The sequence below is a fragment of the Pelodiscus sinensis genome, chromosome 19 (genome assembly GCF_049634645.1).
Source record: "Pelodiscus sinensis isolate JC-2024 chromosome 19, ASM4963464v1, whole genome shotgun sequence".
In the NCBI taxonomy this organism is placed as follows: Eukaryota; Metazoa; Chordata; order Testudines; family Trionychidae; genus Pelodiscus; species Pelodiscus sinensis.
In genome coordinates this window covers 1,389,305-1,416,249 of record NC_134729.1, presented here as the reverse complement: position 1 = coordinate 1,416,249, position 26,945 = coordinate 1,389,305, and the positions used below count along the sequence as shown (strand labels likewise).

Genomic DNA, 26,945 nt, shown 5'->3' with positions numbered 1-26,945 from the left:
CACCTAAGCGATTACATAGCTCTCGTGGCCAAAATAACCCTGCATCTCACAAGCATTCGTGGGTTTAAGCCTCACAACTCTCCTGGAAAATAAGGAACCATTATCCTCACCAGCCAAAAAAATGAAGATTCGGCAACACTGAATTGTTTCCCCCATTTGGGCCACGTTGTTTTAGCAGGAAGGGGAGGAAAACTAGTTTGAAAGGAAACATTTGGATCCTGTGATACGAAATAACTTGGGGCCTTGAAAATTTCCTTCTACTGTGATTTTTAAAAGAAGTTAAAAGGAACAATGTGACAACTCAGCAGCAAAAGGAAAGGTTGCTATTTAGCAGCAGTGGTGGGGTTGTGTAATTGTTGGTTGTGCCAAGAACCGGTTCAAGTCCCGCCTCCCCACACACCTGCCTTCTAAGCCGATGGATATTTTTTTAAAATAATGTGAAAATGTGGGGGATTTGGGGTGGGGCTGGAGATGAAGGATTTGGGGCATGGGAGGGGCGCAGGCAGAGGATTGGGGGCAGGGCAGTAGGGTAGGGCAGGGCAAAAACCAAACTAACCCATTGTGTTCCTTCCTGCAACGTTTAAGAGGTACAATGCATCACACAGCAAGAAAAGGAATTAGGAGGGGGAAAAAGCAAGCAAAAGTTGCTTCATCACTGTTACAAAAAAGCACACCTAGAATTAGCTGTAAATCCGGGACATTTTCTTTTGAAGAACTTTTGGCGACATGTATCAGCTCACTGGAGAAAAAGTGTCAGATGGGAAAGAACTTCGCAACTGCCGGGAAGTCCTGTCTTGCGGCTGGTCTCCACTAAAGCTTAAAGTCAACCAAGTCACGTAAGTTCCAGTGACGTAAGCTACAGAATTGAAGACAACGGTGCTGGAACAAGAGGTGCTGCCAGAAGCTGACGGGAGAGCACTCTGCTGTTGACTTAGCTTGCCTTCACCAGACCCACTAAATCAACACCGCTGTATCGATCACAACAGTACCGAGTTAGCCATATGTTCAGACAGGCCTTTACTCAAGATGGGGCCCAATCTTTAGTTAACTAGCCAATTAGCCCATCATAAAACGGGATTTTCAGGTCTCTCCTCCACATCCTATTCCCTTTCTATCTTGGTCTTCTCTCCTGAGCCTCCGGTCTCTCGCTCCGCCTCTCTCTCTCTCTCCCCTCCTCCTACTGCCTCTCACTCTCTTTCTCTTCTCCTTCTCCTCCTGCATGGGGAGCGTGTGGCCCAAACGACCGCTTGCACCACTTGCTCCCCCCGCGGCGGCCCGGCTGAGCAGCGCAGAAGTCAGCCGAGCGCCACGGCGGGAGGCAACGGCGCCACCCAGAGGGAACAGCCAGCATTTCAGCGTTAGAGTCACAGACATTGGGCTACTTCATTAGTTAATGTGGATCACTCGTGTCAGTGAAGGTGCACCGATTTATATCCATCCAGCCCCAAATGCTAACACAGTCAATCCATTTCATTTATTGTATGGGATAAACTCATTTTCTTGATGCATGCACAATCGTTTCATTTTCTAACCCTTCCTGGATCGGAATTCTTTTCCCCCCCACAGGTTGCTGGAGGAATCTCTCTTTTGGGCTCAGATCTGTTTCTCTCATCTAATCCTTCTGGTTCATGGTGTTCTACTCAGCCTTGACATTTTGTCTGATTGGCCCAAGCTTCCAAAAGCGATGAGATTTTGCAATTTTGGGTGCTTCCCAGAAGTTTCCTGAATGGGGTCTGATTTTCACATGGTGGGTGGTCGCCATCGTCTGAAAACCAACCCCTTTACGGTTGGCCATTCAAAATCGGAGGTACTCCATTTAATAGCCACTTTTGAAAACCTTGGCCATTACTCACCCTCCTTTATTCCATGCTTTTAAGTAGATACCTGGCTTGACCCAAGAGGGAGAACAGGTGTCACTAATATGACAACTGGTTTGGGGGCCTTTGTCATCATGACAATTGGCCACTTTGAGGAAATACGGAGAAGGTTATGGAGTTAAAAGGGACCTTGTTCATTTACCTTTAGGATGTCAGGGTTGGGTGGATGGGCTGACCTCCAGCCATTGGATGAAAGAAAGCACTGTCTTCAAGACCCTCCTGATGGTAGAGTTCACTCTTGTGGAGATGGTGGATTTTTCCATCGTGGCTCTGGACCCACCTCCAAATCCGTAGCCTCCTCTGACAGAGCAGACATCTCCCCCACCTGCATGGCATCCTCCTCCAGAGACGCAGGCTCCGCCCAAGACATCTCTGCCTCTTCCTGAACTGAAGCCTGTCCCCCCACCGCTGCCTCCTCCACGACAAATCCCACCTCCACGTCCACCTCCAGAGGTCACGTTGCCACCCCCCACGGCCACAGAGGAAAACGAAGGCAGGTGTTAGTCCAGAAACGAACCTGAGGAGTTTTAGAATGCAACCCGCCATCTCGCATCACCACGAGCCGAACCAGATCAACGTGCCAGGTACTCGCCAATGCTCTCCAGCATTCTCCAGACATCCTGCAAGGGAAAAGAAAGTGGTACGGGGTTACCGATCCAACACAGACATTATACTGCTAACAGCCCACAAGCCATGATGTTTAATTTGCTGAAAACCAAGGCCAATTTCTGGTCAGGAACAGGAATTTCCATTCCTGACCAGACCATCCTGGTCTGATGTTTCGGGGCAACACACTGTTCCGGTCCAAAATGAAGAGCTGAAATTTCAAAATTTGCCCCACATAAAAAATTCGAACTTCTTGATAATAGTGGCATTTCACCGGGTACGTTGTATTAACATATCAACTATAAAATGTACATTATGTACACATACGACTATTAATGTCATGTAAATACAATGTAATATGAAAAGGAGTCTTTTCCCATAAATAGTCAAAATGAAATTAGCCCAAATGTCGCTACCAAAAGGAAACATTTCAACTTTTCTGGATGAAGCGTTCTCAGAATCAACACCCTTTCACAAAATAGTTCCATGTCCACAAAACTGCATTTTTCAATGGAAGAGTGCACCACTAAATAATTGTCGGCAGATCTAGTCGGTGCAATTGGAGAAGATCGATATTCTCTTCATGATCATGTATTTTACCATGGCAGTAAAAAGTCCTAACCAGGATCAGGACCCCGCACAGACACCGAGCAGCGGAACGGTTTTGGGCTGGTCTTCGTTATCCAGGAAATCAGCACTCGTGTGATCAAGGCAGCGGTGTTGATTTAGCAGGCCTTTGGAAGACATGATTAGCCGATGGGAGAGCCCTCTCCCATCAATTTAATCCACCTCAATGAGAGATGGAAGTTCTGTCAACAGGAGAGCATCTTGTGCAGACATAATGCCATGTAAACCACTTTAAGTCAACATCAGTTATGCAACCTAACTAGTGTATCTTTTGCTGATTTACAGCATTAGCGTAAAGAAGGCCAAAGACACAGCCTGGCCTAAGCTCGCCCAGCAGATCGGTGGTAAACTAGAACCCATGTTGGCTGAGTGCCTCTCACAGCCCTAACCACTAGACCAGACCACCTTTTGCTCTACAAGCAGCATCATGCCCTAAAGGTGGATCATCCCCCAATATTATTAGGGCTGTATTCATTGCCAGGGAGTTAGGGGCATTGTTTTAAAAGGGTGAGTAGGACTCGCTGATTTCAAAAGAACCCAGAACTGGTCCTCATGATCTGGGCCCTACCAAATTCACAGCCCTGAGAAACACATCCTGGACTGTGAAATCTGCTCCCTCCCCCCTCCCGAAAATCTGTTGTCTGGGCTTTTCCTCTGTACTATAGGGATTCCATGGGGGAGACCAGCATTTCTCACACTGGGGGGTCCGGACCTAAAAGGGAGTTGCAGGGGGGTTGCAAGGTTATTTAAGGGGGGCTCATAGAATCATAGAATCCCAGGGCAGCAGAGAACTCAGGAGTCATCAAGTCCAGCCCCCTGCCCAAGGCAGGACCAACCCAACTCAATCAACCCAGCCAGGGCTTTGTCAAGCCGGGACTTAAACACCTCTAGGGATGGAGAGTCCACCACCGCCCTAGGGAACCCAGCCCAGTGCTTCCCCACCTGCCTAGGGAAATAGCATTATACGTTCATTGACATATTTTGCCTGAAGGAGAGACCTTTTCCTGTATCTAGCTCGCCCACTTTAAGTCTCCTGGTAAATTCAGAATAAATACCCTGACTGTCATGATCTGGAAAACCACCACAACACAACACACCCCGACTCGCCCCTTAAATCAACTTGGAAAACAAGTTGACTTGCACCTTCCAAAATCAGTTTCTTAATGTGGGGGAAGGACGAGGGGAGAGGTGGTGGGTTTTCTTAGCTAACACGTTAATGTCCAGTTTCATGTCTCAGTTCTATTTACGATGGGCCATGATTCATGCTAGCTGGAGAACCTCCATAGGTTTGAAATGACGAAGGGTCTAGACCCGTGTTTCCCAATTTTATTTGGCCACAGAACCCTTTTAAACTCGAAAGAATTTTGCAGAACCCCTAATAACCGTCTCATCTATGCAGCTGAAAAAGTAGACCACAAATAAGTAAGGATAATAATAAACAAATGCTAAACAAGGTCATGAGATCACCATTTAGTTGAATTGCACATATTTAAAAACAAAAATCACATCATATGAATTATTATTTTCTAAATCATAAAATGTTATTGGAATGGAATTTTCTCACGGAACCCTTATTTTCACTTTGCGGAACCCCGGGGTTCCATGGAACACCATTTGGGAGACTCTGATCTAGACAGTCTCTAGGAAGGCTGAAAGAATTGGGTTTGTTTAGTTTAGAAAAGAAAAGACCGAGAGGTGACATGACAGCAGCTTTCAAGGATCTAAAAGGGTGTCACAAGGAGGAGGGAGAAAATTTGTTCTCCTTGGCCTCTGAGGATAGAACATGAAGCAATGGGCTTAAATTGCAGCAAGGGAGGGTTAAGTTGGACATTAGGAAAAACTTCCTGCCTGTCTGGGTGGTTAAACACTGGAATAAATCGCCTGGGGAGGTTGTGGAATCTCCATCCCTAGAGAAATTTAAGAGCAGGTTGGACAGACACCTGTCAGGGATGGTCAAGACGGTGCTTGGTCCTGCCGTGAGGGCAGGGGACTGGATTCGATGACCACCTGAGGTCCCTTCCAGTCCTAGTATTCTATGATTCTATGATTCAACCATGGCAGGAATTGATGAGGTGAGCTATGTCAATCCACGCCCCACGCTACAAGGGCAGGTTTGACTTTCCTAACACCTCTGCCAACCTGCCCCTTCCCAATCCCAAACGTGGGCATCAATATACTCCTGAGCATCCGAGCAAAACCCACCATCCAGGCCACCGACGAGGATTTGCTGGCTCCACCCCACCCAGTGCCCCATCTCCAACACTGACTCAGTAGTGGGTCGGGCAGGGAACTGGTTCTCCAACACTTTGGTCCAGGTATTAACAAGGGGTCCTGAGGCACCTTAGGGTATGTCTACACTACCCCGCTAGTTCGAACTAGGAGGGTAATGTATGCATACTGCACTTGCTAATGAAGCCCGGGATTTGAATTTCCCGGGCTTCATTAGCATAAGCGGGGAGCCGCCATTTTTAAATCCCCGCTGCTTCGAACCCCATGCCGCGCGGCTACACGGGGCTTGAACTAGGTAGTTCGGACTAGGTTCCTATTCCGAACTACCGTTACTCCTCGTGAAACGAGGTGTACCGGTAGTTCGGAATAGGCACCCTAGTCCAAACTACCTAGTTCGAGCCCCGTGTAGCCGCGCTGCACGGGGTTCGAAGCAGCGGGGATTTAAAAATGGCGGCTCCCTGCTTATGCTAATGAAGCCCGGGAAATTCAAATCCCGGGCTTCATTAGCAAGTGCGGTATGCATACATTACCCTCCTAGTTCGAACTAGGAGGGTAGTGTAGACATACCCTCTGAGACTAACCAAAATACATCGAATCATGAGCTTTCGTGGGCAAAACCCACTTCCTCAGATGAGTTGGAGTGGAAATAACAGAAACCAAGAGATCTATATAGTGGCAGAAGAAGAACCTGTCAATTATAGGACCCGTGTTAACGAGGCTAATTAAGTGGGCCGGATGTGTCCCATACAGAGCTTTGGATGTGACAATGCAGATCTTAAAGGCCGGAGAAATTGGCCTTGTAATGCGCCAACCACTTACTGTCTTTGTTCAAGCCCAGGGTAACGGTGTCACATCCGTGGACGAATTCCAGTTCTGCAGACTCGCTCTGTAATTGGTTAATGACATTAATTGGTCGGAGAACGGCTGCTTTTAAACCCACGATTGAGTGCCCAGGCAGGTTCAAATGTTCCCCTACAGGTTTGTGTGCGTTACTGTTCCTGCTGGCTGACTTGTGTCCATTTACCCCTTGTGGTGGGCACGGTCCGGTCTGGCCAATATACATGCCAGAGGGGCATCGTTGGCACAGATCACGTTGGTGGAAGTGCGGGTGGATGTGCCCGATGTGGTGGCTTATGTGGTTCAGCCCAGGGATCTCAAGGTCCCTTCCAGTTGAAGGATTCTAGGATTTCGAGTTACCGACGTTTGTCATGGACAGTGGCAGTTTTGGGCAGAAAATTCTGACTTTTGACGAAAAAATAAAAACCTTCAGAGGTGGGTCTGAAATTTGTCAATGTTTCGATGGAAAGAGCAATGATTTCCAGGAAGGGAAGCCTGCATTTCCAACCAGCTGTTCTCACCGACATTTTACAAGATGGGTTTGGAGCTGAGCCACGGGCGGGGTTTTTTTTTTTCCCTTCCCTCCACCCTCCTGGGGCGGAGTTCATCAAACTCTGCTTCTTCTGCACAGCAGACTCTTTCACTGCAAAAAGGGGGCGGGGAGGGGAAGCAAAGCAATAAAATCTAATTGCTTCATTCAACGCTTAATTTATATTTTAATGAGCCCCCAATTACGGGTGGCTGTAATCACCCAAACACAAGACCGTCGTCTATCCCCTTTGCAAAAAACCACACCGCTTGCCCCATCGCCAGGGCGTGACTGAACCGAGGCAAGAAAGCCAAAGACTGTACTCAGGGCATTCCCTGTAACGTCTGTGGGTTCTGCTTTTAGTGAACCGAGTCCACCAGGTCTTCCTGCAGCGAGCCGAGGCCTGGACTCTGTGTTTGATCAGAGCTAAGAACCCACCAGGGGAACTTCTAGGGAGGAGGGGGAAATCCACACACACACACACACACACACACACACACACGGAGGAGGAGGAGGGAATACACACACACACACACACACACACGGAGGAGGAGGAGGGAATACACACACACACACACACACGGAGGAGGAGGAGGGAATACACACACACACACACACACACACGGAGGAGGAGGGGGAAATCCACACACACACACACACACACACACACACGGAGGAGGAGGAGGGAATACACACACACACACACACACACACACACACAGAGGAGGAGGAGGAGGGAATACACACACACACACACACACACAGAGGAGGAGGAGGAGGGAATACACACACACACACACAGAGGAGGAGGAGGAGGGAATACACACACACACACACACACACACACACACAGAGGAGGAGGAGGAGGGAATACACACACACACACACACACACACTCTCTCTCTCTCTCTCTAATGTACTGGGACCAGCCAAGGAACGTGCACAGCAGGTGAAACTGACGCAGTGCACGATGCTGGTGCAAATTCTGCGGGCTGCTAATGTGAAAGTTTAATATTAGGCCTTTTCCTGCCTCTCTGCACAGGGCCAATAGCCCTAGACATAGAACTCACTGCCGGCCCCAGGCATCTGCTCCATGCCTAGAAATCCTGCAGCCCCCACCTCCCCAGGTCTTTTCCGCATGCGCCTCCCAGGGTGTGCAAGGGAAAGCCTGGAGAAGGGACCCAACTCGGCTCTTTGCGGCTGGGCGAGAGGTGGGGTCTGTCTCCCGGCCCTCTTGCACCACGGCTGGAAACCGAACCAACCTGTTTGAGGCTTTGGCCGGGAGAGCTGCTGCCGGGAGTTTTCCACTTCACCCGTCGCTGGCATTCTCCACGATGGGGCCTTTTGCCTTTACAGAGGGCACCGGGGCCTTCGCAGCCGTGGGGCGTGACAGCAGCCAACCTGCCCGTGTGGCCCCACCTGGGCGGGACCCTGCCGGCACGTGGGCGCCCTCGCCGATAAAACGCAGCGGGCTCTCGGCAAAGCGCCACGACCCCGCAGCTGCGATCACGTCCCAGGCACGCTCCCGAAAAGACGCCCACATAGGGAAAGGGTGGGGGGTGCTCCCCAGATGCAGGCGGGAGGGGGAATGTTGCGGAGGCGGAATGGAAATGGTGCCCATTGGGTAACGATTGACGCGAAGGCGCCTGGGGCGAGGCCGCTGGTCCGCTTTCAATAAACCCGTGGGCCGACGGGCACGGCCCCCAGGGGTGTGTTCACAGCAGCCCACGGACAGAGCCCAGGGCTAGTCCGGACCTTGGACACCCCCCAAAGCACGGCCCTGCCAGCTGGGGCCAGGTCTCTCCTAGGGCTGGTAAATCTCGGTTAATTGAAGAGTCGATTAACCTCATGAATTCTTACCGTTAGTCAACTAGGCTGTAGTCCCCAGGGGCGGGGCCGGCAGCCAGTGCGCTCTGCCCCCACCCCCCAGGATCCCCTTGCAGTGCGGGGTGCCAGGCCTGAGCTGGTCCGCGAGGGGAACCAGTTTAAAACCCGGCTCCCCTCGCGGACCGGCTGCCCTGTGCTGCTGCCTCTGATACAGCGCAGGGTGGCAGCAGCCCCTCTCCAGCTGGGGCGTCTGAGCTCCTGGACCCAGCGCGAGCTGGAACAGAGCCAGGCTGCCCGCCCGCTTGGCTCCCATTACACTTTAGATGCAGAGTCGCAGGGGGGGTAGGCCTCGGACCCGGTGCAAGCCATGCTTCTGGCCAGCCTGCTAAAAAAATGTACCAGGAAGAGGCAGGGAGAAATGCATCTAGTTTACAGCATTAACCTAGAAGCTTTTGCTTCTCGGTTAATCGACTACACTATTACATCCTAGTCTCTACTAGGCCTGAAAGATCAGCTTAAAGTACGCCACTCCTGCTGTGTACACAACATAGCCGGCGTCCGCATACCTTAAGCCAAGCTCGGCACCGTCTCCGCAGCGGGAGGTCGACCGGAGCAAACTCCCCCATCGGCTTCCCTTACTCCTTGCAAATAGAGGCGTATCGGTGCCAACAGAGGGCGCCTCAGTGTTCAACTGAGCAGGTCCTTACTAGACCCACTAAATCAAATGCCGGAAGATCAATCCATGGCGCGGCAAGTGGAGACACGGCCTGCATCCTCCCGCGTCCTCATGGTTCCTGCGTAGGCGGCTAGACCCTGCTCAAATCCATTGTGCTGGGGGGGATCGCCACTATTGCTATCTGAGCTAGCTAGGATGTCTCTAGAGCTCACCGTGACTTGAGGGCAGGCCCTTTATCTTACCTAGATGCGTGTAGCAATCCATAGACGTCTTGAGTCCGTTTTGCCCTCCATAGAGCTCTCTCTTTCCATCGCTCCGTAACCCCTCCAACCAGAGGCGGGCAGAAAAAACCACTCCCCTCCAAAGGAGGCCAGGGGCATCACAAGCAACAGGCCCAACAATCTCAGGTGCAGGGAAGTGATTATTCACCTTTATCCAGCGTCGGGGAGGCCACAGCTGGAGTGTTGTGTCCAGTTCTGGGCCTCCCGTTACAGGAAGGATGTGGACGCAGTGGAGAGGGTCCAACGGGGGGCAACGAAAACGATGAGGGGGCTGGAGCACATGACCGACGAGGAGAGGCTGAGGGATTTGGGACTGTTTAGTCTGCAGAAGAGAAGAGTGAGGGGGGATTTGAGAGCAGCCTGCAACTCCCTGCAGGGGGGTTCCAAAGAGGATGGAGAGAGGCTGTTCTCAGTGGGGGCAGGTGGCAGAACGAGGAGCAATGGGCTCAAGTTGCAGTGGGGGAGGTCTAGGTTGGAGATTAGGACAAACAATTTCCCTAGGCGGGTGGGGAAGCGCTGGGCTGGGTTCCCTAGGGAGGGGGCGGAATCTCCATCCCTAGAGGAGTTTGAGTCCCAGCTGGACACTGGATTGAATCGGGGTTGGTCGCTGCTCCCTGCTGCTGGTCTCGCTGCTGGCCGGAAGAGGAGCTCACACGACAGCCCCCCTCCCTGCCAGCCCCTGTTATTATAGTGACCCAGCAGCAGCCCCTGAAGCAGCAGGTCCTTTGCAAGCCCCGAGGGACGCATCGAGTGCTACCTTGCTGGGCCTCGGATTCATTCCCATGCCAAGACCCACGCAGGACCGGAGTCCCCGCGAAGACTTTCGGGGCACCTCCCTAGCGGCTGTGAATGGACGGCGCGCTGGCGATTCCTACCGCCCGAGGAAGGGTGGGCAGGTGGTTGCAGCCAGTTATGAATTTTCCACGTCAATTTCCAGGAACGCACTTGAGCACAAGCTTAATTTACGTGGCCAAGTGACGTGCTTCATGCTAAAAAAAAAAGGGGGGGGGGGCTGAGAAGCAGACAGAGACGATCTTGTTGCCTCTGGGTCGATCCAAGGGGCGCCCGCATCTCGCCTGCAGACGCGATCGCCTCTTCTCCAAAGAGCTCCCTTGGCCCTGGAAAAGGGCAACAAAAACACTGAGGGGGCTGGAGAGGGAAAAGAGCTTCATAAGAGGGGGACTTTGCCGCTTAGAAAAGGGGAGACTAACGGGGGCTCAGAGCCAAGCTCCCACACTGTGCCAGGGCCCGGTGAAGTGCCACCAGCCCCGTCCAGCTGGCATTAAGCAAACCCCAGTTAAAAAGAACGTGTATCCTTGAATCCCAGAGTTACGGCTCCTGCCCAGACCAGAGCCGCGAGGCTGCCCAGTGCAGGGAGGAGAGCGAAGAGCCAGGATTAGGAAGGCCAGCCCAGACCTCATGCCCAGACCTCACATCCCTACCCCACTGCTGCACCCAACCTCCCGGCCAGACCCCCCCACCCTCCGCCCGCTCCCACGCCCGACCTCCCTCCCAGATCCCCCACCCTCCGCCCGCTCCCCCGCCCAACCTCCCTCCCAGATCCCGCACCCTCCGCCCGCTCCCGCGCCCAACCTCCCTCCCAGATCCCCCACCCTCCGCCCGCTCCCACGCCCGACCTCCCTCCCAGATCCCCCACCCTCCGCCCGCTCCCCCGCCCAACCTCCCTCCCAGATCCCGCACCCTCCGCCCGCTCCCGCACCCAACCTCCCTCCCAGATCCCGCACCCTCTGCCCGCTCCCGCGCCCGACCTCCCTCCCAGATCCCCCACCCTCCACCCGCTCCCGCGCCCAACCTCCCTCCCAGATCCCCCACCCTCCGCCCGCTCCCACGCCCGACCTCCCTCCCTCCCAGATCCCCCACCCTCCACCCGCTCCCGCGCCCAACCTCCCTCCCAGATCCCCCACCCTCCGCCCGCTCCCACGCCCGACCTCCCTCCCAGATCCCCCACCCTCCGCCCACTCCCACGCCTGACCTCCCTCCTAAATCCCCACCCTCAGCCCGCTCCTGCACTCAACTTCCCAACTGCAGCCCACCACCCCCACACTTCCTCCTGCTCCCCTTTTGTCATCGTGGGTGGTTGGTTGTTGGTCCCCAGCAAAGTCTGTGCCGAGCGAGCTGAGCCGCAGGCCAAAGGCTGGAGAAGCCCTTCCCCGGCAGGTTTCAGGCCCGCGTCCCTTTGGCACTGGATTTTGCAGCAGGGTTTATGTGTAGCTTTGAGAACCAGCAGTGAGCACGCCGCTCTAGGGGTGACCTCCAACGAGCCGTGGTGCACTCAGCGGGGAAGGGGGGTGATTTCCAAACCTCACTAGCGTGTCGGGAATTGTCTAGCCCGCAAAGAAAATCGAGGTTTCCAGGATCTTGCGCAAAAGGGGCTTTTTCCAACAAACGGCCCAGTCTACACGGGGCAAAAAGGCTCGGAAGAGGATATGCAAATGAGAGCGCCCGATATGCAAATGAGCACTCCGTTTGCATATCTTCTGCCAGAAAACACCCTCCGTGTAGACGTCACCTTGGAGGGAGGCGCGTGCGGATTGCACACGACATTGTGCGCACCGGGCGCTCCCTCGGCAGCCAATCACAGCGCTGCTACGGTGCCATCGGCACTGCCTGCCTGTTCTAGCTTCGCAAGCGCCGTGAGCACAACTGCCCCATCCCGGGAGACCCTCTCGGTCACGACGATCTTGCGGCCCACAGACCCAGAGGGGAGCCACTCATGCGACCCACTCTCTAGCCTCGCATGCCCGTCACTGATCTACACCCTCCTGCGTGCTGAAAAGCTCCAGATTCAAACCGCACTCTGCACTACGCCGAAGTGCAGCAGGGAACAGCTCGTGCCGACCAGGACCAATTAACGAACCAGACACTCCCGCACGTTAGCGATCACGCCCCCGGCGGCCTGCATTCCTCTGCCGGGCAGGCAAGCCCTTTGATCTGCCGCACATCAAAGGTCACCCTGCCCTGTCCCGTCACAACGGCAGCGTTTGCTGCTCGCTCGCCACAGGGCAGGAACCGGGTGTTCCAGGCCACGGCGCATGCCACCGAGTGTCTGGTTCCCCGCCCCCCACGCTGAACCGCAGAAGACCCACGCCCCACAGTTGCAAGCCAGATCTCACGTGGGGTCAACCAAACCGGCGTTCCAATCGAAGCAAAACATTTTCTTCCCGTTTTAATCTTTTACGACTTCTTAGTAGCGATGTTGTACAGGCCAGGACTTTGCCAGGGTTCCAAAAAGCGCTAGATACATCCACGGAGTTAGGTCCGTCCACGGCTCTTAGCCAGGATGGGCAGGGAGGGCGTCCCTACCTCTGTGTGTCGGAGACTGGGGATGGACGACAGGGGAGGGATCGCTTGATGATTCCCGGTTCTGTTCCCTCCCTTTGGGGCACCTGGCATTGGCCGCTGTGGGCAGACAGGACGCTGAGCCGGATGGGCCTTTGGGCTGACCCCGTCTGGCCTCGCTTATTTTATCAAGGAGTTTTCTTGTGGGCTTGGGTGGGTCTGACAGCTGCGGACACAGCCTGCTGCCTCAGTTTCCCAGCCTGGAAAGTGAACCTAGAGCTGCGCCGCCCCGTCACAGCAAGGAATTCGTTCTGAGAGCCACATGCCACCTCACCGAGCCCCGCTGCCTTCACTGGGAAGCCTCCCATTCGCTTCCCCGGCGCTGGAGCAAAACCGGGATCCTGTCTCCTCTCTCAGCAGTGGTCCCCACGTGTCTTCTGTGCCCCCCCGACCTGCAACGGGACCTGCCCCAGCTGGTTTTGGGAGTGGAGCTAGGGTTGGCTCCAGGGCTGGGATCTGAGGCTGGAACCACAGCTGGGAGCAGGCCCTGCTGGACTGGGTCCTATACCCCACACATCCTAATCGTATCCAAGCACCTACCGGGCTCGCCGTATGGAACGTGAACGAGATGGTCACGGTCGTTCTCTCCCCCGCTGTCAACTCGCCCTGACCTCTCCTAAATCCTGCTGTGGCTCCCCCGCAGCGGCTGAGGGAGCAGGCAGAAAACCTCTGTGCACCAGCAACTTCCGAAGATCCCCACCGCTGCCACCATCGATACGCTCAGCTCCCCGGAGGAGAGCGGCCGAGACGCCGTCTCGATTCCCAGCACTCCCCTGGCACACAGCTCGTCCAGAGCTGCCACCCGGCCCTCGCTGCTTCAGGGAGAACAAGGGATCAAAGTTTGCAGGGCAAGAGGGACAGGGAAGGGCCGCGAGAAGTCAGGGCCAGGGGCTTCCCAACTTTTTCTCTCGCGACCCAATTGAAGGAAATCATCGATACCTGTGACCCAGCAGATTTCTCTCTTTTGGCTGCAGTGCAGGGATTCTGGGTGGAGACGTTCTATAGAAGAAGCTGGTTTCCTGTTGGAAGTCACGGTCGCAGGACAAGAGGTCTGTTAGGAAGGACTTGAGCCTGTGGGAATTTGCAGACGGTATTCCTTGCAGCTGTTTATCCCCTTTATTTTAATCATAGAATACCAAGACTGGACGGGACCTTGAGAGGTCATCGAGTCCAGCCCCCCGCCCCCATGGCAGGACCAAGTACTGTCTAGGGCTAGGCCATCCCTGATAGACATTTATCTAACCTGCTCTTAAATATCTCCAGGGATGGGGATTCCACAGCCTCCCTGGGCAATTTATTCCAGTGTTTCACCACCTGGACAGATAGGAAGTTTTTCCTAATGTCCAACCTAAACCTCCCTTGCTGCAGTTTAAGCCCATTGCTTCTTGTTCTATCCTTAGAGGCCAGGAAGAACAATTTTTCTCCCTCCTCCTTGTGACACCCGTTTAGGTACCTGAAAACGGCTCGCATGTCCCCTCTCAATCTTCTCTTTTCCAAACTAAACAAGCCCAATTCATTCAGTCTTCCTTCATAGCTCATGTTCTCTAGACCTTTCATCATTCCTGTTGCTCTTCTCTGGACCCTCTCCAGTGTCTCCACATCTTTCTTGAAATGTGGCACCCAGAACTTGACACAATGCTCCAACTGAGACCTAATCAGTGCAAAGATTCACGCGGGGGATTGCTGGCTTGTCCCCTCGGTCAGGGAGCAACGGGAAAGTGCCCACTTTGCTGCATTCCTCACTCTGGCTGGGGAGCGCAGGGGCAGACAAGCTGTGCACTTTGCGTTCGCTCCCCGACAGGGACAAGGCCATGGGTTTTGCCTGTAGGAATTTCCTTAGCTCTTTACAGCCACCCTGCCCAGCTTCAAGCTGCAGGAGAAGGTGGGGAAGAACCCCACAGGAGATTGAACACCCCCCCCCCCCCCAGGAATACACGTGGCTTTGTACAGGGTGACAGGAATTCTGGGGTCATAACCCTGCCTTTGCCACCGACTCACTCTGTAGCCTTGGGGAAAGGGCTTTGTTCCTCTGTGCCTCAGGTTTTTTTTGAGAACATCTGTAAAATGGGGCTAACGAATCTGTGACCTGGCTCACGGGGGTTTTATCATCAGATGCTTGTGGTGTCCACGGTTAGCTGCTACGATCAACCATGGGAAACACTGCAAAGAAATGGTATTGCTGCCATATGTACACACACCCAGCGTCACAAATTAATCCCACGACACACCCCAAATTCCATGCAACATTGCACCAGAGTTTTAGCCTGGAAACAGCCCTGCCAGACGTCTGCAGGCTGAAATTACGGGGCAAACACCATCCAAGGTCCTGAGCGTGAACTGAGAGCGGGGGAGGCATAGCTCAGTGGTTTTAGCATTGGCCTGTTAAACCCAGAGTTGTGAGTTCAGCACTTAGGGATGGGGGAAAATCTGTCAGGGATGGTGCTTGGTCCTGCCACGAGGGCAGGGGGCTGGACTCGATGACCTCTCAAGGTCCCTTCCAGCTCTATGAGATGGTATATCTCCAGGTATTATTCTGTGACCCCTCCCAGGTTAGGAGCTGGCACTAAGCTGAGGGTAAACCAGCACGGCTGTGCTGGTTTGAAGGGAGTTCCGGTAAGTTACACTAGACAAGGGTCTAGTTTCAGTTACTGCCCTCGGATCCAGCGGAAGCCTGTAGCGTCCAATGAGCTAAAATTGGCATCTTGCCTGCAGCGAATTCCTTAGCCCCTGAACTGCCTTCTGCTGCCCTATGTGCACTTTGCATTAACCCACTTAAGCATCTCGCCTGCGAGCACTTGGGAACCTGTAATTCTCCCGGGCTCCTACGTAGCTATGAGAGGAGGGAGGTGGCCAAGGGAGGTGAAGTGACTTGTCTGAAGTAATTAGAGAGCGCGCGAGGATGGGAAATCCCAGACCACAGCAATGCTGCATAGAGGCGGGGGCCGTATTCTGCAGCCTTGTGCAAAGGAATTGACTCCTTGTTGGTATTGAGCTGTGAAGGACATGTTCTCCCTGTTCTCCCCCACGCACAGAATCCACGGGGGGGTCCCTCCTTTTCCTGCACGATCCCCCTCCAAAATTCACCCCCGTGATCAACCACGGAAGGGCTCGTAGTGCACAAGGCTGGGACCCAGGAGAGCCTGTGCCTCAGTTTCCCCGTCCTCGGTGGAGCTTGCTAGGAGTCAGCCAATCCCTGTCAGGAAAGAGCTGGGTGAGAAAGGCCCAGAAGCAAGAGGGATTTGGGTTTGTTCAGTCTGCCGAAGAGGAGAGTGAGGGGGGATTTGAGAGCAGCCTGCAACTCCCTGAAGGGGGGTTCCAAAGAGGATGGAGAGAGGCTGTTCTCAGGGGGGGCAGAACGAGGAGCACTGGGCTCAAATTGCAGTGGGGGAGGTCTAGGTTGGAGATTAGGGAAATCTATTTCCCTAGGCGGGTGGGGAAGCGCTGGGCTGGGTTCCCTAGGGAGGGGGTGGAGTCTCCATCCCTAGAGGTGTTTAAGTCCCGGCTTGACACAGCCCTGGCTGGGCTGATTGAGTCGGGTTGGTCCTGCCTTGGGCAGGGGGCTGGACTGGATGACTCCTGAGGTCTCTTCCAGCTCTATGATTCTATGAAAACAAAACTAGACAGGGAACGGGACAGGCCCTGTACCTGGCAAGAAACCACCTTAGACCGGGGTCCTGGAGCTAGGGGTGCAATGGAATCTCTCCCCCTCCCCCAGCCCCCCGCTTTGAAGCGGCTTCAGTCCTATACAGCACAGGCTCTCAACCAGGCGAGCACGCAGCATCCTCCAGGGGGACCTCAACTCCTCTGGGTCGTGGCCTCATTTTCCAACAGGCTACACAAAAAGCACGAGCAACGTCCGTACAAACTCGAGTCTCACGCAGCCCGTGACTGGTCTGTGCTGCTGGGCGCGACTCACCCAAAGGCCAGTGCTGTTTCTGATCTTCTCATTAGATGGTAAAAGTCAGGAAGGGAACAATGTTCCAGTAACAAGCTGCTGCGGCGCGTTTGCGGTTTTAGGTCTGATTTTCTAAGCAAGTACGTCAGAGCAGCCCGGCGGGGTCAGACCAAACGTCCATGCAGCCCCCTGTCCTGGCTGCCCACAGCGGCCAACGCCAGGTGCCCCACAGGGAGGGAATAGCACAGGGAAACAGCTGGTGATTCCTCCCGTCGCCCATTCCCAGCCTCTGACGAACAGACGTTGGGGACACCCTCCCTGTCCATCCTGGTTGATAGCCATGGATAGACCCAACCACGAATGTATCTAGTCGTTTTTACGAGAAAGTGAAATTGGGGGGTACGCAAGACAAATCAGACTCCTGAAAGGGGGTACAGTTGTCTAGCGAGGTTGAGCGCCAGTGACCATGGGTGTGTCTAGACGACAGGGTTTTGTCGACAAAAGTGACTTTTGTCGACAAAACTATCCCCACATCTACACTACCACCGAGTTCTGTCGATAAAACGTCAACAGAACTTGGCAGTTTTGTCGACGGCGGTAAACCTCAGTCTAGGAGGAATAACGCCGTTTGGCGACAGTTCTGTGGACAGAAGGCGTTATTGCGTCTACACTGTCCTTTGCGTCCACAGTCTCATGTCGACAAAGTGTCTTGCTTCGTGGACAGAACTGGCTGTCGTCTAGACGCTCTTTGTCTACAGAAGTTTTTTCAACACTATGGGCAGGTGTTGACTACATGGCTCCATCGACGGAGCCATGTAGATGAGTTTACTAGACATAGGAAAATAAAGCGGCGATTTAAATAATCGCTGCTTCATTTACATCAAAATGGCCACCGCGCTGTGCCGATCAGCTGTTTGGCGGCACAGCGCCGTAGTCTGGACGCGCCGCGGTCGACAAGGGAAGCGTTTGTCGACCACTCCGGTAAACCTCATTTCACAAGGCATAACGGAGCAGTCGACAAAGGCTTCCCTTGTCGACTGCAGCGCGTCCAGACTACCGCGCTGTGCCGCCAAACAGCTGATCGGCACAGCGCGGCGGCCATTTTGATGTAAATGAAGCAGCGATTATTTAAATCGCTACTTTATTTTCCTATGTCTAGTAAACTCTGTCAACGGAGCCATGCAGTCTAGACATACCCCTAGAGAGCCCTGCACAGACAGAAAGTTTTGTATCTACATCAGCACCCGGATCCCCAAAGCTGAACTGCAGACTCCCACGTCCATGTGTGAGGGGGCAGAAAACGGCAGGTAGAATACGGACGGCTCCAACACCACGGTCAGTTTCATATCTGGTTCCTAGAAATAGGGGAACCCCTCCGGGGAAAACCGATGGGCAGCTCCCACCAACATCCAGGCAGTTTTGGGCACCGGAATGCAGACACCTCCGGGGACTTTCCGAGCGCAGAAGAAATACAACGGCTGAGCAAGCTCTCGCTGGCGCACTGTAATGCAAACACGATCTCGAGACAGGTTCCCAACAGCAAATCCCGCTTCTCTTGGCAATCAGCATTTCCTTCTGCCCTCCCTCCCCCCGCTTTTCTGCTTCATGGCAGTGGCTCTGTTTGCAAAACACCTGCCAACAAGCCCTTCTCACAGAGCCCAGCTAGCCGTTCAGACATCGATGGGCTATAAAAATAGCTGCCAGGATGTTCCCTCTCATCTTTTCCATCCATGCGCAGATTTTTTTCTAATCTATGGGCAGAATAAATTTTTATGCGCACCGAGGCCTGTGTGAGTGTGCACCACAAGGAGAAACAAAAGCGATGGGTGCACGGCTAATCAGCCGGGCGGCATCGGATTCTCTCCTGAGTGGCCGCACCAGCACCCGGCTTGCGGGGGGACGCTGCCAGGACCTGCCTGGCTCTGGAAAGGGAAGTCTCATTAGGGGCGCTCATTAGGTTGGGTTTCATTAAGCTCTTTAACCAATCTGGTTTGATCATGTTTCCACGGGTGTCAATCAGGAGTGACTCCGCACATGTGAACAGCATGAAGGAAGCATGGTCAGACCCCAGACCGATGGTGCTGCATCTGGATCAGTCTGTCGCCTCACACCCCTTTTTAGACTGATTAAATAAGGAACCAACCCCAAACGGCCTTTAAAGAGGTGTGGGCCTGAGCCCTGAACACCTCTGCACTGCGGGGGAGAAGGGGTACAGATACGAACATACAGGGGCAGATGACCGTTTTGCTGGGCCCCGGGCAGCATAATTCCGTGGGGCCTCCCCTGTGCCATGGCGCATGCGCGGGGCTTTCTGAAGCGCGGGGCCCGGGGCGGCCGCCCCATTCGCCCTGCCCTATATCCGCCCCTGTGAACATAAGAACGGCCGTACTGGGTCAGACCAAAGGTCCATCTAGCCCAGTAGCCTGTCTGCCAACAGTGGCCAGCACCAGGTGCCCCAGAGGGGGTGGACCAAAGACAATGATCAAGCGATTTGTCTCCTGCCATCCCTCTCCAGCCTCTGACAAACAGAGGCCAACGACACCATTTTATCCCCTGGCTAATAGCCTTTTATGGACCTAACCTCCATGAAATTATCTAGCTTCTCTTTAAACTCTGTTATAGTCCTAGCCTTCACAGCCTCCTCCGGCAAGGAGTTCCACAGGTTGACTACACGCTGTGTGAAGAAGAACTTTCTTTTATTAGTTTTAAACCTGCTACCCATTAATTTCATTTGGTGTCCTCTAGTTCTTCTATTATGGGAACTAATAAATAACTTTTCTTTATTCACCCTCTCCACACCACTCATGATTTTATAGACCTCTATCCTATCCCCCCTCAGTCTCCGCTTTTCTAAACTGAAAAGTCCCAGTCGCTTTAACCTCTCTTCATATGGGACCCATTCCAAACCCCTAATCATTTTAGTTGCCCTTTTCTGAACCCTTTCTAAGGCCAAAATATCTTTTTAGGTGAGGAGACCACATCTGTACACAGTATTCCAGATGTGGGCGTACCATAGTTTTATACAGGGGCAGTGAGATATTCTTTGTCTTATTTTCTATCCTTTTTTTAAATAATTCCTAGCATCCTATTTGCCTTTTTGACCGCCGCTGCACACTGAGTGGAAGTTTTCAGAGAACTGTCCATGATAACTCCAAGATCTCTTTCCTGATTTGTTGTAGCCAAATTAGGCCCCCATCATACTGTACGAACCCTGCTCTGGAGTCAAATTGTTGTAAACAAGGGGAACCTCTCTAATCCGGTACCCTCGGGACCTGACCGGGGCTGCACCAAAGATTTTGCTGGACTATGGGAGGTCGATATTGTCTAGCAGCTTCACCAACACTGCTCCGGCTTGCTGGGCTCAGAGAAAACATTGAGGGGTAAAGTAGAGTTAAGTAACCGCCCAGAACACTGAGAGCCAGGACTGGGGGCTGCAAACAAACTTTATGGGACTGCGAGAAACTTGGCCACCCCCATGCTAAATGGACGTCCGGCAAACTGACATCACAGGTTTGCTGGACTAGAGAAGTTCAACCTGTACCCCAAGCCACACCCAGAGCCAGGAATTCCACACGTCCCCAGGGGCCCCAAAATGGGATTGTTCGGAAGCTTGCGCCGTCAGCCCGTAACTACGTTAAACAAGCCACAACTGGACTCTGCTGGAGGGCAGAGAATGGACCATGCGCTAGACGCCCCCCCCCACTGCCGCCATCAGCTCTGGTGAGGCCACATCTGGAGTGTTGTGTCCAGTTCTGGGCCCCCCGCTACAGAAAGGATGGGGACCAGCGGAGGGCGACCAAACTGATTCGGGGGCTGGAGCGCATGATTTGGGGCTGAGGGATTTACATAAGAACATAAGAACGGCCGTACTGGGTCAGACCAAAGGTCCATCTAGCCCAGTAGCCTGTCTGCCGACAGTGGCCAGCACCAGGTGCCCCAGAGGTGGGGGACCGAAGACAATGATCAAGCGATTTGTCTCCTGCCATCCCTCGCCAGCCTCTGACAGAGGCCAAGGACACCATTTTATCCCCTGGCTAATAGCCTTTTATGGACCTAAAATTATCTAGCTTCTTTTTAAACTCTGTTATAGTTCTAGCCTTCACAGCCTCCTCTGGCAAGGAGTTCCACAGGTTGACTACACGCTGTGTGAAGAAGAACTTTCTTTTATTAGATTTGGGCTTGTTTAGTCTGCAGAAGAGAAGAGCGAGGGGGGATTTGAGAGCAGCCTGCAACTCCCTGAAGGGGGGTTCCAAAGAGGATGGAGAGAGGCTGTTCTCAGGGGGGGCAGAACAAGGAGCAATGGGCTCAAGTTGCAGTGGGGGAGGTCCGGGTTGGATAGTAGGAAAAGCTCTTTCCCTGGGTGGGTGGGGAAGTGCTGGGCTGGGTTCCCTAGGGAGGGGGTGGAATCTCCATCCCTAGAGGTTTAAGTCCCGGCTTGACACAGCCCTGGCTGGGCTGATTGAGTCGGGCGGGTCTTGCTTTGGGCAGGGGGCTGGACTCGATGACTCCTGAGGTCTCTCCCAGCCCTGGGGTTCTAGGTGCCCCAGGAATCAGACCCAGGGGAGGTACCATCTTCTCCCTCTCTCCACCCCACGCACCAGGACAGGGCCAATTGCAGCCTACAGCCCGGTCTAATGCTCCGGCCAAGGGAAGGCTCCTTAGTCCAACTGGCGCGCGGCTGGGGTCCTGCGTAAAGTGGGTAAGAGAGACCTCTAGAGGGCACAGAACTTTTTGCAGGGAGACGCTTCCCTTCCAGCAAGGCCCGGAAGACGACTCGGGCAGCGTTTTCTTGCCAGGCTTTATAACCCATGAATTTTAAAACCTTCCCCTTGGACGCTACCCCACACCGGAGGGGTGTTCCCTGCCTCCGCCGTGGCCTGGGGAATATTTTCCCACAAGGCAACGCCCCCCCCCCCCCCTTTGGAGCTAGGCTGCCTGGGCAGACCTGCTCTCGCCTTTCGGGATGGCAAGTAGAAATATGCATTTCACCCCAAGGCAAAACCTTTGCACAGTCTGCAAAAGGGAACCGCCCCCGGCCGGCCAGCGCTTTGATTCTGGGTTCCTGGCTTTTTTAAAATCAATAGACCCCCCCCCCCCACCACCACCACCCCCCTTTTGCGCTGGGCTGGAGGACAGAAAGGCCACAGAGGGTGTGCGTGTGAAAATACGAAGAGGAAAGCTTCGGGTGGGGCCCGCCTCGGCTGCAATTTCCAGGGCAAGCCAAGTCTTGCTTCTTCACCCTCCTCCTTGCTCTGACAGCCAGCAAACTGCAGGGAGAGGCGGGGGGAAGACAGCCTGAAATGTACGAAAAAAATATAATCCACAAAGCACATACACCCTTGATTGGGGGTGGGGGGGACCCCACAGATGGCTCACAAGGCAGGCCAGGCGTAGGCTTTTCTTTGGCGGCGCGGGGGGCAGATTACTAAATGAAGGAGCAGAGCAGAGAGGGAGCCGGGGGGAGGAGGAGAGAAGGTGGAGGGGGAAAGCTTCCAGCCGGCAGAGGCAGGGCGCTCCGACGTGGCCCACGGCTGCTCAGCGCGCAGGGAGATGCTGGGCTCGCGTCTCGCCGCTGAAATCACCGAGGGGAATTGGGCCACTCGTGACGCAGCCAGCGGCTAAAACGTGGCGGGTGCCTCGTTGGGGGCGGGGGAGGGGAGGCAGGGAGCCAGCCTCGGGGGGGGGGGTCCGGCGAGGGGGCAGGCGCAGTGCGGAAAGGGCCGCGGGGAGACGCAGGATGCAGAAAGGGCCCATCGCCCATGGCAGAGATTTCCACATGGGGCTTTGGTGGACGCAGGACCCAAAAGGCCTCACGGCCTCGGCTCACCCCCCTGTAACCCACACGCTACTGGGGGAGGGGGCGCTCATCAGCCCCACTCGTGGCACAGACAGGGCGAATGAGGCATCTGCTCCACAGCCTTCGCTCTGCACCTGCGGGCGTCTAGCTCCGGCCCCAAGCCCCCGAGGTCCCGGGTTTGAGGTCCCCTGTTGGTTACACCCCCTTTGGGTGGAGGAGCCAGGCGGGGGGACCCTCAGCCTCCTGGCAGCGAGTGGCCTGACGGAGGGAGACGACCGATCTCCCCAGAGGGGGGCCCGCCGGCCTGTCGCGTCAGACGGTAAAAGCGAGGGGGGATTCTGGATTGGCGCGCGCTTCTTGAAAGAGTGGAGCCCAGGCAAGCCAGCAGGGCCCGGAGCAGTGGGCAATCAAAACCAGCCCTTGCCTTTCGGGGTGCTTGCCACGCAGCCAGCTGGCCTAGACACAGCCGCCTAATGGCTAGTGCACAGGAAACCTGCAGTCTGGCAAGTCACTGCTGCGCTGTGCCTCAGTTTCCCCATCAGCTGCCCTCTCGCCCTAGCTCATGGGGAGGCAGGAAGGGTCTCATGGTAGCGGCAGCTACATGGGGGCTAACACCAGGGGACTGGCAAGAGAGCCTATAAAAACTGCCTGCTAGCATCCTGAGGCTGACCGGGCCAACCAAGGCCAGCCCCCGGGAAGCGAACCTGGATTCCTGTCGCAGCTGGGTGCATCTGCCCCTGGCCGCCTGAGTGGGAGGCGGGACGCTGGGTTCTCACCACGCCCGACGCCGCTCCGAGCCAGGCTTGGCTGCCCGCCAGGCCGCTCCCTGCAGTGGCTGCTGACTTCTCTCTTTTGGTGGCAGTGGGGGCCGGAAGGGGGGGCCGGTCGCAGGGCAGGAGGACGGTTTTGGCTTGGAGGTATTTTCCCCTCCCTCTTCGCGCTGGCCTCGGACAAAACTCGCCTGCAGTGAGACTGGACCACCTGGCCCTGACACGACCCTCCTCATGGCCACGCCTGAACGCCTTGCACCAGCGCTTCCATACAGCAGCCATGGAAGTCTGGGTCATCGCCCCCCATTTTACAGCAGGGGAAACTGAGGCACGGAGAGGTGACCTGTAGGTCAGAAGCAGAGGTACAAGGAGAATCCAGTTTTCCAGACTCCCAAGCTCACAGCACCCCGGGGAGAAAAGGCAGTATTAGCCCCCCAGTCGTACAGATGGGGAAACTGAGGCACAGGGTAGCTTAAGTGACTTGCCCAAAGTGAACCACAGGAAAGGAGCCATAATCCCTTTGGATATGTCTACACTGCCGTGCTAGTTTGAACTAGGGTGGCTAATGGAGGCATTCGAACTTGCAAATGAAGCCCAGGATTTAAATATCCCGGGCTTCATTTGCATGTTCCCGGGCGCCGCCATTTTTAAATGCCCGTAGTTCAAACTCCCTGCCCGCGGCTACACGCGGCACGGGCTAGGTAGTTCGAATTAAAGCTCCTAATTCGAACTACTGTTAAACCTCCTTGCAGGAACGGTAGTTCGAATTAGGAGCTTTAATTCGAACTACCTACTCCATGCCGCATGTAGCCGTGGGCAGGGAGTTTGAACTACGGGCATTTAAAAATGGCGGCGCCTGGGAACATGCAAATGAAGCCCGGGAGATTTAAATCTCAGGCTTCATTTGCAACTTCGAATGCCTCCATTAGCCACCCTAGTTGGAACTAGCACGGCAGTGTAGACATCCCCTCGCACTGTTAGGCCTGGCTGCCCTGACAGCCAGGTAAGCCATCGTGCATACAAATTCCACCCTCCCGGAAAAGAAGTTTAGTTGATTTGTGGGAATTCCTGTTTCTCTCTCTCCACCCCTCTGCTGCCCCTGCCACCATTTGGGGGGGTGACGGTCGCCCTGTCTCGCGAACAGGGCCTGGACTTCACCTCTCCCTGCTGACAGCACCGCCACCAGCCCCGCCGCACCGGGGTGAATTCTAACCTCGGGGAAAAGCTGAGCAGCAGGCTAGGAGGGAGCCGGCGGGTCTGTCTCCAGCTCTGAAATCACAGAGGAGAGAGCCAACGTGCCTACAGACAAGCAGAGCCCTGTAACCGCTGGTCTCCTACTCTAGCCACTAGGCCACACTCCCTTCCAGGACTGGGGAGAGAACCCAGGCTCGCTCCCCAGTCCTCTCCCGGAACCAGACAGAACCCAGGAGTCCTGTTCCCCCACCTCAGCTCTAACTACTAGGCCCCACTCGCTCCCAGAGCAGGAGAGAGAACACGTAGGAGTCCCAGCTGCCAGTCCTCTGCTCTACCCACTAGCCCCCACTGCCTTCCCAGAGCCAGGGAGGGAACCCAGGAGTTGGCACTGCCGGTACCCTCCTCCCCCCCATGCTCTAACCACTAGCCCCCACTGCCCTCCCAGAGCTGGGCGAGTCCTGCCTGCCTACACTGCGCAAGACAAGGCCCCCAGCCACGGAGCAGCCCCCTAAAGCCCAGCAAAACCAGGGGACTTGGGCAGACGTGGATGTGGATCAGAAACATGGGGGGGTGCCTGGCTCGGGGGGGGGGTGCAAAGCCTGGGCCACGCCCCTGGGGAGCAGCAGCCAGCGCTGCCCTTGCTGGCCTGCCCTGCCTCGGGGGTATTGCACAGGATCCCGCAGTGACTCAGGGCCTGGCCGCTCGCCACCGCTCACCCCTCCCGGCCCGCCCAGACAAGCCCCGTCAGCAGCTTCTGGTGGCTTCTCCAGGACCCAGAGAGCCTCCCCCCCAGCCAGCCCCGGCTCCATTGTGCCGTGCGAGGGGAAACGTGCGCTCCACCGAGCCGTGCGCACGGAGAGACACGGGTGGGAGCCGCTCCGGAGGGTGGGCGATCCCCAAGGATTGGTCCTCAGAGTGGCAGCTGGCTCAGATGCTGCTTGAGAGGGGCACCGGTTTGCCCTGGGCCCCCCTGTTTGGAGGGGTGGGGAACTTCCGGCCCCAGGGCCGGATACGGCCCCTGGCTTGCAAAGATCGACCCTCGATGTTCCAGGGAGGTGCTGCACTGGGGAGCTGTTGCTTCTGCCCTGCCGCCCCCCCAGCACCCCGCAGACCCCACATCCCCATTCCGCTTCTGTGCCCTGCTTCCTGCCCGGCCCTTGCACCCCCGACCTGCTCCTGCACCCTCCCAGGCCTACCAACCCGCTCCTGCACCCTGGCCAGACCCTACACCCCACCCCTCTTCCCTGCAGCCCCCTCCCACACACCGAACACCTCATTTTTGGCCCCACCCCAGAGTGCTGGGACCCACTCAATCGACTAGCCTTGGTCCCCCAGGTTGTGGGGTACAAGGGGCCCAGGGTGCGTAACTGACTAGAAATCAGCGTGAAACTGACGCGTGTGTTCAGTCCAAGCGGCCTGAACTGCCACAAGGAATCAGGGCAAACCGCGACTGTTGTACCCTTTGCGTGGCCCTGAGGCAGACCCTCCGCCGGTGCACGTCAGCCCAGCCCAGCCCGGCCCCCTGCTTCTGTGTCTACAGCTCCGCCTGCTTCACTGGCTCTCTGCTGCAGCGAGATCTCAGACTGCAGGCCTGCCATGCTAACATGAGTCCAACTGCAACAACGGCCAGACCCCCGAGGCCCACGACGGCCAATCCCAAACCGGCCAGCTCCACCAGGCCTCACACGAACCTTGAGCTTGGCTTTCAAATCAGATGGGTTTGGGTTTTTTAAATGCAAGAAGAGATTACCCCAGGTCTGAGCCTGCAGGGGGTGCTCACATGCGTCGTGTTTTTCAGTCCCAACCACCCCGGTTGGAACCTTTCAAAAAAACCGTGACATTCTCGTTTCAGCTTAGAAAAGAGACGACGAAGCGGGGGGTAGGAGAGCGGTCTATAAAATCAGGACCAGAGTGGAGAAAGCGAATAAGGAAAAGTTATTTACTTGTTCCCATCACACAGGAACTTAGGGATCCTCAAATAAAACGATTAGGCAGCAGGATTTAAGACAACCCAAGGGAAGTTTTTTCACCACACAGCGCGCGGTCAACCTGTGGAACTCCTTGCTAAAGGATGTTGAAAAGACCAGGACTTTAACAGGGTTCAGAAAAGAGCTGGATACATTCATGGAGTCCATCAATACTCGTTAGCCAGGGATAGTGTCTCTACCTCTGTTTGTCAGGGGCTGAGAACGGGTGACAGGGGATGGATCGCTTGGTTCCCAGTTCTGTTCACTGCCGCTTGGGCACCTGGCATTGGCCACTGTGGGCAGTCAGGACTCTGGACTGGATGGGCTTTTGCTCTGACCCTGCCTGGCCACTCCGACATGCACGTGACTTTGGGAACCGGGGGCTTGAAGGAAAAGCCCCAAAGTGCACGAAACTCACCACGGACCCTCGAGCGGGGGAGACAGGAGGCACAAGCGGCTCTGGGGGCCCGTTT

At 55.2% G+C, this 26,945-nt stretch overlaps 1 long non-coding RNA gene across 1 annotated transcript; it reads right to left on the bottom strand.

The window, feature by feature from the left end:
- Positions 1-9,186, bottom strand: LOC142819063 (uncharacterized). The gene is made up of 3 exons (XR_012896762.1): positions 9,099-9,186; positions 6,159-6,225; positions 1-2,497 (listed from the first exon to the last, which is right to left on the bottom strand). It is a non-coding gene; the product is annotated as an uncharacterized LOC142819063 (long non-coding RNA).
- Between the last annotated feature and the right edge of the window lie 17,759 nt (positions 9,187-26,945).